General features: G+C 43.0%; 1 protein-coding gene and 1 pseudogene across 20 annotated transcripts in view; one reads left to right on the forward strand and one right to left on the reverse strand.

The window, feature by feature from the left end:
* The window catches only part of BAZ2B (bromodomain adjacent to zinc finger domain 2B), a 382464-nt gene that overhangs the window by 112445 nt on the left and 256554 nt on the right, over positions 1-13465 (forward strand). The gene's annotated exons all lie outside the window — the stretch shown is intronic.
* Positions 2477-5463, reverse strand: LOC132428158 (Golgi-associated RAB2 interactor protein 4-like; annotated as a pseudogene).

Consider the following 13465-nt stretch of genomic DNA (forward strand, 5'->3'; position numbering starts at 1 on the left):
TTTGGAGAGCTTTTACTTGGTTTTCCTTTGAGTGGTTGATTAACAAAACAGTAGTCCCTAGGTTGGGCGTTGTTTCCAGGACCCCTGTGGATACCAAAGTCTGTGGATGCTCATGACCCTTATATAAAATTGCATAGTATTTGCATATAACCTAGGCACATCCTCCTGTATGTATGTGTGTGTGTGTGTGTGTGTGTGTGTGTGTGTATATATATATATATATATATATATATATATATATATATATTTTGACTTTAAAATAACACCTATTTTATTTTTGAGTTGGGGCACAGAATACCAAAACTGGTTGATTTCCTTCCCCATGATTCTCCTACTAGCCATTAAGATAAGCCCAAGCCAAATGTATCACTTTTAAAAAATATACTGAGTTAGGACATCTCTGCATATTGTGTCCTTTCTTGGGAGTTAACTGATGTTTATGAATCCCGGGAAGGCTAGTTCTGGGAGGGATTGTGGAAGGTTTCCAGTGACAGCATCAAACATCTCCCCTATCAGTGTGAAGATTGTGATGTATCATTATGGGATGATCTCCAGCCAGTTATCTCGACTCTCTGGGTCTCGGTGTTCTCACTGGTTAAAATCGGATGCCTGTATACTTTAAATCATCTCTAGATTACTTATAATACCTAATACTATGTAAATGCTATGTAAATAGTTGTAAATACAACATAACGGCTATGTAAATAGTTTCTGGATTTGGGGCAAATTCAAGTTTTGCTTTTTGGAACTCTCTGGAATTTTTTTTCCAACGATTTTTTGATCCTCGGTTGGTTGAATCTGTGAATGTGGAACCTGCAGGTATGGAACCTGCAGATATGAAACCTGTAGATACTGAGGGTCAACTGTAATTGCTTCTTGCTGGGTGACCTTTGTTAGGGTATTGTCTTTAAATCTGGTTCATTCTTAATTCTTCTTAGACTACATGATTTTTAGCCTCCAGTCTTCTATATTAATGGTCTTGTTCTGAACTATTTTTGATTGTGCTTCCCTATCAGTTAAAATTTTTTGGAGCATAGATCACCAATATATGTACATTCTTAATGAACTACATAAATTTAATAATATTCTAATATAGTATGTAGGATATATGATGTACTAATGAATATAAATGAAAATAAAATGAGATAAAGATGATATAAATAGGATCCTAAAATATTTTGCTAATGATGAAGACTTTATATTATTAACCAGTTTCTCAAAGTGCATTGAACATGTAGGGGGGTAGTTGTTAACAATAGCAGATATCTATATTTCAAATGATGTATTGTTAAACTCATAGTTATTTTTAGCTGAGGTCATCCTTGTTTTTTCCTCATAATGTGGCTGATAACTTGGAGCAGAGGCATCAGCTTTGGCATTTTCACGTTGTCTCTTGTGACTTTATTACTAGTATTATATTCTGTCTTAGTCCGTTTAGCCTGATGTAACAGAATACCATAGACTGGGTGGCTTGTAAACCACAGAAATTTATTTCTCACAGTTCTGGAGGCTGTGAGATCAAGATCAGGGCGCTGGCAGATTCCAAGTCCGGTGACAGCCTGCTTCCTGGTTCCATAGACCATGGCCATCTTGTTTTGCTGTGTCCTCATGTGGTTGGGGGAGCAAGGGAGCTCTTTGGGGCCTCTTTTTATATCGGCACTAATCTCATTCATAAGGGCTCTGTCCTCATGTCCTAATGTTAGCTAGCAAGGGGTCACTGCCTGATTCACATAGTAGCCAGTACTATGGTACAGGCTTTTGAGAAAAGAAGAAGCTTTATTGTGATGTGAGCTGGCAAGGCTCAAATCTGTCTCTAAGATCTAGGGTTCGGTCAAGCTTTTATGAGTTAGCTGGTAGGGTTGGTATGTGGATCTTCCACTTGGAGAGCTTTGGAACCTGGCCATTTATGGTAAAGGGGCTTCAACATCACATCTTCCTGGACGATGGACCCTTTGCTTCTGAATGGGTTCTGGTGTTCTCGTTCCGGTCATGTCCCGGTCCTTTGGTTCCATGGAGCGGGGGGATAAACTTTGGTTCCAGGTGTATTTGAGGTCAAAATTTTCTCCTCTGCACATGCTTCAGCTGCATGATTGGTGGTTTTGTTCTGTAGTCTCTTAAAAAACAACTCAGTTATCCTTCTAGAAACAGGATAGGGTCAGTTTGGGCTGGTTACACTAATTATCTCCCAGAGGCCCTCCCTCTTAATACCATCACACTGGGGTTAGGATTTCAATATAAATTTGGAGGGGGTGGTGACACAAACACTCAGACCATAGCATATTTAATGCATTACTTTTTTTTTTTTTTTTTTTTGCGGTACGCGGGCCTCTCACTGTTGTGGCCTCTCCGGTTGCGGAGCACAGGCTCCGGACGCGCAGGCTCAGCGGCCATGGCTCACGGGCCCATGCTCCGCGGCATGTGGGATCTTCCCGGACCGGGCCACGAACCCGCGTCCCCTGCATCGGCAGGTGGACTCTCAACCACTGCGCCACCAGGGAAGCCCAATTATATATTTTTAAGTATATTTTTATCATGAAAAAGGGAGAAAAGTCACTATATCCCACCTGAATGGCTAAAAGGAAAGAGCTAAACAGTATCAAATGTTGGCAAGGATGTGGAACAACCAGGACTTTAATACATTCCTGGTGGGAATTATTATTTCCACAGTCATTTTGGAAGGAAAATAGCTTGGCAGTATAATCAGAAGCTGAACATATGCATATATTCAATTCCATTCCTATGTATATGCCGAACAGAAGTTTATGTATATTTTTACCAGCAGATCTGTATATAAATGTTCATAATAGCACTATTTTTAATAGCCCAAAACTGATAATAGCTTAAATCAATAACAGAATAAGTTGTAGTATCATCACACAATGGAATACTGTATAGCAGTGAAAATAAATGGACGATCGCCAGGAAAGTCATGCACAAACCTCATAAATATAACGTTAAGGGAAAGAAACCAGAGTCAAAGAGTACATGCTATGTGATTCCAGTATGTAAAGTTGAAAAAGCAAACAACATTCATCTATGGTGTTGGAAGCTAGGGTAGTGGTTACCCTTGAGTGACTGCAGGGGGGCACTTCCAGAGTTGCAGTGATGTTCTGATTCTTCGCCAGGTGCTAGTTTCGTGGGGTTGCTTATCTTGTGAAATGTCATCGAGTGGTATGCTTACGATGGCACACTAGCTAATACTTGCGGTTCTGATTGCGAGCTAATACCTGGGCAGGGAATGGCTAAGTCTAGATGAGAGTGCTTGCGGTTCTGATTGCTAGCTAATACTTCTGTCCACTGAATAGCCCGAGGGGACATGAGTCCTGTTCTTGCTTTGTTTACAGACCTTCAGGGGAAATAAGCGTTTATAAAAAGAATAGGGGGATAGTGAAGGAGAGCTTCCCAGACCATAGTCTGACTTTGAGCCATGGCCCTGGGGGGCAAAGCCAGAAAGGAGTGGAGGCCAGATGCAGCACTGCTGTTGGCGCTGAGCATGTGTGTGAGGTGGGGCTGCCCTTGTCTGGACACTGGGTCTCAGACTGTGGCACAGCTGACATCACAGAATCCACTGTGAGGCTATGGCTGGGCTTCGGGACCTAGAAATTCCGACAAGACACTGCATGCATTCTCAGATTGTTTGGTTTTTTATTTAAATTGCAGTAAGGAAGCTGAAATGGGCTCTCCAGGGGTATTTCCCTGAGCCCTGGTCCCCTTTGCAGCTCCCAGCTCTAGTACTATTGATGGGCTTCAACGGTCACTGGCTACACGGTCTCAGATGTCACACCTCCAGTGATCTCCAGCCCCTGGCCACTCTCTGCTGTCTCTACGATGGCCTCCATTCGGATCCCTTCCACTGGCTTCGCCATGATGCTCACATATTTATCACGTGAGGAGGCCACTGTCTTTGTAGTAAGGCTGGCTCTGACGTTCCTGAAGAAAGAGCTGATCCTGCTGAGTCTCTCGGTGGTGGGACCTGAACTCGCTGTAGATAAGCTCCTGCCCGATTTGTGCGAGGTCCTGGACTCGTTGGTGATGGGAGCACGGCTGATGTCTTTGTGAGCAGTGCCCTGCTCGCTGCCCCCCGGGCTGCCGTGGCCTTTGTCCTTTTGGTCATCTCTAGTGGCTCTGCGGCCGCCTGAGCACGGGCCAGCTGCTTTCTGGATGGTCTTGTTCCCCGCTGCCTTGTGGTGGCTTTCCACTGAACTGCAGAGCGAGGGGCTCGTAAGAGCTCTGTCCTCTCCCCAGTGCTCCCTTCTCTCCCTTCTTCCCTTGCGGGCCTGGGACACCCTCTGTGAGCTGCCATCCTGTTCACTCACTTTGCCTTCCTGTGGCAAGGTTGAGATGAGGGTCCCCTCGTCCTCCTCGTCGGCTCTTCCTTCAGCAGCCCCTGAATAGTTCGCGGCACCTGCCAAGCATACCCTGAATTTTTCGCAGCACCGTTTTCCTGCTCCTCAGGGATGTTCTGGCAGTGCCCCCAGTGGCTATGTTGGTTTTGCTTCCTCCTGGACCGTTGCTGGCTGTGGCTGCTGTGGCCAGGCTCTGCTCTTCAGGGGCAGGAGACTTGATCACTGCCACGCTCAAAGCACCCGCTGCGGTGCCTCCTGCCACCCCTGCTGTCTCCACCTTTGTCGTTGCCCGCGATGCTGACGCTTTGTCAAGCACTGTAGGTTTTGCTTTTGCAGTGGCCACATCGGGCATGGTGTCGGGCTTGTGGGAGTCCAGTTGGATCCCCTCCCCCCCAGCAAAAGCGGCAGACGTGGCCCCGGACAGCTCAGAGCACGTGTGGAGGCTGCAGATGCTCACCTGGTCCTGATCCCACTTTCCTTGGAGATCCTCCACTGCTGGGCTCCTGCCGTCCTCCTCCTCCTCGAACACAGGCAGGCCGATCATGTCCCAGGCTGGAACGGCATAGGTGCGGCTGTAACTCTCCACTGGTGGTCGCAGGAGGTAAATCAGCTCTTCCCAAGAGGTGAAGAGGTCTTCCTGTGCGTCCGGAGGGGCACACAGCTGCAGGTACCGGGAGCGGCCAGTGGCAAACTTCACACGCAGCTGTTGTTTCTCGCGATTGTGAGTGGAGATGCTCACGAACGTCAAGGGAAGGAGCCTGGTGAGCTCTAAGGTCTTTGCAGGCTCGTGGCTCTTGCCCTTGGCGGCCTGGCCGTGCTCAGCGTGCTCTTCACAGTCGGTGGCCCATCGGGCCAGCAGCATGGTGTCTGGGAGTGGGAGGACGGGGCTGCTGGATGTGATGCCCACGGTCACCATGCAGACACAGTTGTGCACGTCAATCAGGTCTCCCCTCTTCGTGATCTGGATAAAGTCGCTCTCGAATATCGGTGCGTACTTGAAGATGTCATATTCGCCATTGCGCAGTTGCTGCTGCAGCTTCCCCGTGGTGGTGTTGAGCAGGCCCACCCCGGTGCTGCTCTGGGCCGTGTGATACGGGAGCAGAGAGTCCCCACTCATGGCTGCCTTTGATCACGACAGGCAGCGCGGTTAAGGTGGGCCCCTGGCTCTTCCCTCCCTCGGCCTCACTGGCAGAAGAGCGAGCTGCGGTGCTCGTAAGTCACACACAGGCGGCCCTACGGCAGGTCTTCCAAGCCCGCCCCACAGGCCCCCAGCTTTGCCTCAGGGTCTCCCAGAGGCAGGGGTGTGGGTAGGGGCACAGATGATCACAGCGGGGACGCTGTAGGGCGCCTGGACCCCAGGCTGAATCTCTTCAAGTGTGTAGAGAGGGTATGGTAGGCTCCCCCTCTGCCTCCCCTCACTTCTGCTTCTGGGTTTTTATCTCCCCAAGAGGGTGTGGTAAACTTCAGTCCTAGTGAGAGAAGTAACCACTTTCTCAGCCTAACCCCCTGGCACAGCCTATTTATCCTCTGGGCCCTTTGTGACCTATCACTGTCGCATAGCCCTTTGCCTCATTGTGACCTATCACTGTCACACTTTGCCTCATCCCCCAGCTGCCCCCTCAGGGCAGGGCCCCCATCCTCTCCCAAAGGAGGGGGAGGACATGTCCTCCCGCGGAGGACAGGCCTGTCCTGCCAGGGACTCAGGTGCGTACCGAAATAAAAATGTCTTCAACTGGGAAAGTTCTGTGTGGGTCCTTTTTCTTTTCATCCCCCAAATTCAGCTACTGGATGAAATCTGTAGGAATGTAAGATGATGGGATAAATTTGAACCATTTAAGCTCATGGTTTAATTGTATCGAATAACGTAGAGTTGGCAGTTGCGATCCTTAGTCTGTCCTTTCATAAAATCTCAGTAAACGTTGACGACGGTGATTTTTAATAATCACATTAAAAATTGCTTCTCCTAGGCACCATGCTGCATTCTTCACATATGGTGGTGAGAATGCACTGAGTTTGGTACTGTTAACTACTGTTCCCAGTTTATAGGTGAAGAAATTGAGGTTGTATCTCCTGTTTAAATTCCCAGAGCTAATGGTAGCAGAGGCACTATTTGAATGTAGGTCTACCTGATTCTAAAGCCTTTGTTCTGAACCACTACAGTACTTAGCCTCACAAAGAAAGCTTGGCCCAGCCAAATGTTTTCAAACTGGACTGATTTAACTACCTTTAAGAGGACCTATTTGGTGCATTATTAGAAGTTGTGTAATTAATTTTATGTGTGTATATATGTTATGGAGAGAACCCAAGACAGCAGTTGGGCTGACATGGGGATTAAATTATCCAGGGGATCACTCAGATCCTCCCTTCCTTTATGCTTGTGCAAACAGCCTGTGTGTGGAAACCTAGTTATTCTTATGACATGTCCTCCCCCAGTGAAATGGGGGGTGAGTAGCCTGAGATGTAAGCTTTGATTCCAAGAGCCTGCCAGATGCCGTCCTGTAGTAACCTCCCTACCAGGCAGAAGTGGTTTGGAAGCCTTGACACCTGTGGGGAGCATGTACCATTAGACATCCTGCCTCATTGCCACTCCCACAGAGCTAGTCACAGAACAAGTGATTTCTAAATTGTGACTTGAAAGTTCTGAGAAAGGCCCTTGCTGCCAACTGTCTTATCTCCAGTTTGATGTTATGCTTGAAATCCCACCATAGAGATTCATTCCTTGAGGATAAAGGCTATCTTTCTGTTAAAATACACACACCTGTCCCTCAACAGATGCCTGGATAAGCAAAATATGGTCTCTCCATACAGTGGAATATTGTTCGGCCATAAAAAGGAATGAAGTACTGATATATGTCACAACATGGGTGAACTTTGAAAACATTATACTCAGTGAAAGAAGCCACATATTGTGTGATTCTATTTATAGGAAATAGCCAGAAGAGGCAAATCCATAGAGACAGATATTAGATTAGTGGTTGCCTAGGGCTGGAGAGAGCAGAAAATGGGGAGTACAGGATTTCCTTTTGTGGTGATGAAAAATTCTGGAACTACATAGTGGTGATGGTTACACAGTATTGTGAATGCACTGAATGCCACTGAATTGTACACTCTAAAATTACAGTGGTGAATTTTATCACAATCACACACACACACACTCCTGCTCATTTAATAGATGGGTTAAGAGCAGTTATCTTTTCATTGTTCCCTGTCTCAGGGGAAATCATTCAATCTTTCACCATAAAGTATGTTGTTAGCTGTAGTTTTATTTCAGAATTGCCCTCTGTGAAGTTTAAGAAGTTCAATTCTATTCTTAGTTTTCTGAGAATTTTTATCGTGAAGGATTATTGATTTTTTTTCAAATGCTTTTTCTGCATCTATTGAGCTGATTACTTGATTTTTTTTTTTTTTTTTTTGGCCGTACGCGGGCCTCTCACTGTTGTGGCCTCTCCGGTTGCGGAGCACAGGCTCCGGACGCGCAGGCTCAGCGGCCACAGCTCACGGGCCCAGCCGCTCCGCGGCATGTGGGATCTTACCAGACCAGGGCACGAACCCGTGTCCCCTGCATCGGCAGGCGGACTGTCAACCACTGCGCCACCAGGGAAGCCCTAGCAAATTTTTCTTATTTTTCGTTACTAAAATTTTTTTTTGAAGGTCTAGTTGGCTTCATTAGGCAATTCATGAATCAGCCAGCATCCCATTAGCAACTAGAAGGGCACTCCAAGGGGTTGTACAAAATGGAAGGGTGGGGCAAGGGAGCTATTAGCAAAAGAAAAGAAAGAATTACTTTTAGACCAGGACATCTTTTTGAAGTCAAGGGAAGGCAGGGATTTTTTAGGTGCAGATTGCTTCTTTTTCCTCTGGGGGCAGGGGGCAGGGTTGGGGCGGGGTGCAGGTTGGATGGAGAGGGCCCATGTGACAGATTACCTCATTGCTGCCAACCAGAAAATTCTAAACTGGTTGATTAAGATTACATTTCTGGGGAAGAGCATAACTGCAATTGTCAGGTATTAAGTCTAGGTTTGGTAAAATTATGGGCTTTTGCACAAGTGATGCCATTTTGGGCCAGTGGTTTCCTCTTTAACAATTCCCTCCCCTTTGATCAGACTCTCAGCTTAACAGAGAGATGTGATTAAAAATTAATGTATTAGTGTCACTCTCAGCTACTGATCCTTGGCGTGGCATGAAGTTTTTGCTTAATCTCTATGACATCTATGGGTCACAGTTCCAGGTTCATGAATTTTAAGTTGGTCATTCTTTTGGTTACTTTTCTGACATTCCAGTCTTAGGGATATCATTTGCTTGGCAGTTGGCTGCTGCAAAATGCATTTAAAATTTTTGAGAGAATACAGTGCCAGGGAGATTATTTTGATTTAACTATGAGCAGGATAATTCCCAGTGTTTGGAGTGCACTTCAGAGCCCTGGTCTGCAGGACTCAAACCAATCAAAGACCCCCTTGAAGGGGGGGTCTTGGAGTCACCCTTTTAAGCCAAGTGGCTTGCTCAATGGTCTTACGTAACTGAGTTTTAACTTTCCCAGAAATGTCAATCCAGATACAACGGGGGGTGGTGGCCCTAGCACCTTCTTGCTTAGCTAGAAGATAATCAATGGCTATTATATTTTCAAGAACAACTTTGGCTAGAGAGCGTTAGGATCTTTGCTGGGCAGCTAATGCTTTAGCAGCAGCGGATTCTGCAGTACGTTCAAGAGTTAAGGAGAGGCTTCTGATTATATTCTCATTCATATTTACTCCTAACCAGGGAAATACAGCCCTGCCAAAGGAAGCGAACCCTGTATCATGAAAATCCTCCTGGTAGGTTTTTTTTTTTTTTAGAACAGTGAGTGGCACAGTTAAATAACCTAAGAGGCATTGCCCAGCTGTGCACTGGTCATCTAAGCATTCATAAGCCCAAGGATAATGATAATCACAGACAAAGATAAATCCTATCAGGGCACAATTGTCCATTCAAGCCAGGAGTTAAGTTCGATTTTCTTCTAGCCTGAAATAAAGAGTTATTCTAAATCCAAAGATTACTTCCCTTAGCAATGGCCTGGGAGATACAAATGAGGGTATTATCTTTCCAGGCCAATGTCAGAATAAAGGAAAGAAAGAAAAAAAGAAAGGGTTTCATGTTTAGCTAGAGTAGGGAGTCTTGATCCGGCATCTTGGGCAGAAGCAGTCTACATCGATATCAGCTACTTCTTTTCCTCATCAGTTTGATTTGTAGGTCTCCATTGTTTATACAGGACCAGGTATCAGGTGGGGCCTTTTTCAGCTGTGAGATGTGTACCCAAGGCTCAATACTTTCTAGTTTTGCAGCAGTGTCAGTGGTTAGGAGCAGTTGGTAAGTGGGGCTCCAGGGTTGACTTTATTCTTGGTGATTTCCAATCAGAAGTGTGGGAGAAAATGGGAAACATTAGTTTGGTGAGTCTAGCCAGATATTTGAGGAAACTAGAAGAATTCGGATCTAGTCCAGTTTACAGGTATATAACAAAAGCTCAAAGGCAGTTAACAGGACTAGAATCTAATGTCTACAAAGGTGCAAACATAATTTTTCTCTCTACAATTACCCCACTTTTCCCCAAAGATAATCATAGTGAAACAAATTTGTTTATATTAAACTTGGCCTGATTTATTTATAAGTACAGCAAGAATACTGATTGACCATATAATTTCTTTTTAAAAACTGCTTTGCCTGGGACCTTGTAAGCAGGGTTCCAGGTTGATTTTTCCAAGCAGTTCATTGAAGCTGTCTGGTCATATCTGAGTCTATGCACATCTCTCTCAAATGTGACATTCCATTCAAAGCCTTAGTAATATAGCCCATGTATCGCCCCAAATTGGACTCTGTATGATTTCATCCTATATTTAAATAAATTGTTTAGTCTTTCTTTTGCTTATGTATATCTCTTTAAGGTAGAGAGGCTAAATATTAAATCTATACCTCATATACAAAGAAATGATTTTATATTAAATTTTTTATTTTACACGTATTTTAATTTTTAGTTTTAAAGATACACAGCAACATTCTCTATGGAGTAGATTTATTTGCAAATAAAGTTGAACAAAGTCACAAAGTTGAAATAAGCAGGAGTTATCAAGGGAGAATTATTCACCTAGGGGGCACTTTCAAGTATGTTGGATGTATTGATTCCATAGTGACTAAAGGGCAGCTGTTGACACTGAGAGTGCAAGGCCAGCAGTATTAACCATCTGCAAGGTTTGGAATAGCCTCACTCCAATGAAGAATTGTCCCATCCAAGATGATAGTAGTAACTGTGAAACACAGGGCTAAAGTTGTATTTTAGAGTTATCATTTGTTAGGAAGACTCACAATTAATTCATAGATTATTTTTTCTATATTATAGATTAAAATTAAAGCTCATTTACATATGTTGATATAATGGCAAAGTATGACCGTAAAAGATATTTTCCTTGCATTGGCAAATTGTTTTTGCTCATAAAATTCATTGTAGCACTGAGCAACTACTATTGGTAATTCATTTGGCCAGGTGCTGAGACTATAGAGATAAATAACAGTTACTTTTCTCCCTGTTCACAGGCTAGTAGGAGGAAAGAGTCATATAAATAATTACAATAAAGTATGATAAGTACATCAGAAGAATTAGATTTAATGTAAAGAGGTAGCTCTGAGAAAGGTAGCTCAGAGGGGTAAGGTTTTAGGGAGAAAGTCATCATATTGTTAAACTCTCTGAGGGAAAGGACTGCCTGCATCTTTTCATCTAAAAGTTACATATTTACAACACATGTCACTGGACCTTAAACTTGGTAGTGTAATCATAGTCAATCAATATTAGTGATTAAACAAGTTGATATCTTAGCAAATTTTTTTTGGGGGGGGGGGCATGCCATCTTAGCAAAGTTTTGAAGAATTAATTGAAGTATGGCCAGGTAGGCAAAGTGGGAAGGGACAGTCAGGCTTAAGGAACTTGGACATTGTAGGAAGTGTTAGCAAATAACGTTAGAAGATGAGGCTTAGATTAGATAAGCAGTGAAGAAGCTTGCAGGTGATGGGACATCATTAAAGTTATAGGTTTGTTTTTGTTTTTGTTTTTAAATATTTATTTCTTTATTTGGTTGTACCAGGTCTTAGTTGCGGCGGGCGGGCTCCTTAGTTGTGACATGCGAACTCTTATTTGCAGCATGCATGTGGGATCTAGCTCCCTGACCGGGGATCGAACCCAGGCCCCCTGCATTGGGAGTGCAGAATCCCATCCACTGTGCCACCAGGGAGGTCCCAAGTTATGGGGTTTTAAGATTAAGTATTTAGAAAGGGGGAGAGATATAATTAGATTTAGTTAGATTTAGATTTCAGAAAGGTATCTCTCTTAGCACTGTGGAAGATGTAGAGGGAGAAGAGAGAGACGTTATCATTTCTTAGTTGTGAACTTAGCACATGTAAGACCTTGTAGGATCAAAATATTACCTGAAAATCAAGTTTTCATACTTTAATTTATATTATTTAGTCTTAGAGTTTACATTATTCTAGTCTATATTTTGTATTGAATAATTTTAATTTTTCAATGCATTTTTAGTTATCCTTTATAACTGAGTAAGTTTTTTAATGTTCAAAATAACTAATTCATTTATGCTAGTGGTGTTTGGATATAGACAGGGAGAATAATTAGTGATCTTGCTTAATTTTTTTTTAAGTAAGGAAGTTTTAAGCCTGAAGTTAATAAACTGGTTCAGCTGAAGATTAGTTAACATTTTTAAGGCAGCTTGATAAAAAGCTTAGTAGTAATTCACAAGAAAAATTCTGAGTTTTATGTAGAATTAAGTGATTTGATTACTTCTACTCAGCAGACTTGAATATAGCCTAGTACCTTCCACACAAAAACCCAAACAAACAAAACTATTTGGGTCACAAAATGAAAATATATTTTCCAGAGTCAAGTGATAACTTTTTGTCTTGAGATCCTCTCAAATCCTTTTTTGCTATGCCGAATGTAACTTCTAATCATAATATAATTACCACAGACTCTAGATCGTCAATAAGTTAACAATTAAATGGCGATCTTTTTTTTTTTTTTTTTTTTTTTTTTTGCGGTACGCGGGCCTCTCACTGTTGTGGTCTCTCCCGTTGCGGAGCACAGGCTCCGGACTCGCAGGCTCAGTGGCCATGGCTCACGGGCCCAGCCGCTCCGCAGCATGTGGGATCCTCCCGGACCAGGGCACGAACCCGTGTCCGCTGCATCGGCAGGCGGACTCTCAACCACTGCGCCACCAGGGAAGCCCACGATCTTTTTTTTAATGTGATTTTTAATGTTAAGGCTGGAGCTGTGAAATAATTATATTATTGTAAAAACAATAATCCGCATCTTTACCACACATAAAATGACTTATTAATACATTTAAATTCTAAATATTAACTCTGCCTTACTCATACTTAAAATAAGAAATTTCTTAATGAGCATTGTAAAGGTGACTTTTGCTAAAATATGGAATAAGTAGGCCTGTAAAGAAAAAAGCCATTTATTTAGGTCAATAATGTTAAAAAGATTATTTTTAAGTAAGCATTCAGGCAGCAAGCAGGTCACTGCTACAAGCCTTCTCATAAGAGAGAGAACTGGAAAACTTGAAAGCTGTCTGGCTGGTGCCATTTGACATAGGGACAAAGTCCTAGTCATTTAATGAAAGCATCACCGTATTATGGCCATAAAGCTAATACATAGGAAATATCTGATTGATTTGTTAGGTGATTCTGAGTATCAGAAAAAAGGCAACTATTTAAGGAAGAAGGGAAAGTATCTTAACCGTTTTATTTAGAATATTTAAATGTGGATACTTAAATTTTTAAAAATGGCTTCTGTTATTTGTAGAATTTACAGGAACGAAAACTTCTCCAGTGCATTTGGAGCTGATAGCTATTTATTTGATCCTTTTAGTTCAAAATGGGAAATCATAAAAAAAGACATACACATTTAGATGTAAGCATTTAATAAATTGAAACTTTCACATTCATTTGCAAGTTTTTAATGTGTTTGCGAGGGCCAATCCATACTTTTTCTTTGAGGATGGATTCCCTAATTGGAAATTATTGTTGTCTTTCTTGAACACACGTTGTTTTTCTTGAACAAACTCCCCGAATAGAAGTTT

The sequence above is a fragment of the Delphinus delphis genome, chromosome 7 (assembly GCF_949987515.2).
Source record: "Delphinus delphis chromosome 7, mDelDel1.2, whole genome shotgun sequence".
Lineage (NCBI taxonomy): Eukaryota > Metazoa > Chordata > Mammalia > Artiodactyla > Delphinidae > Delphinus > Delphinus delphis.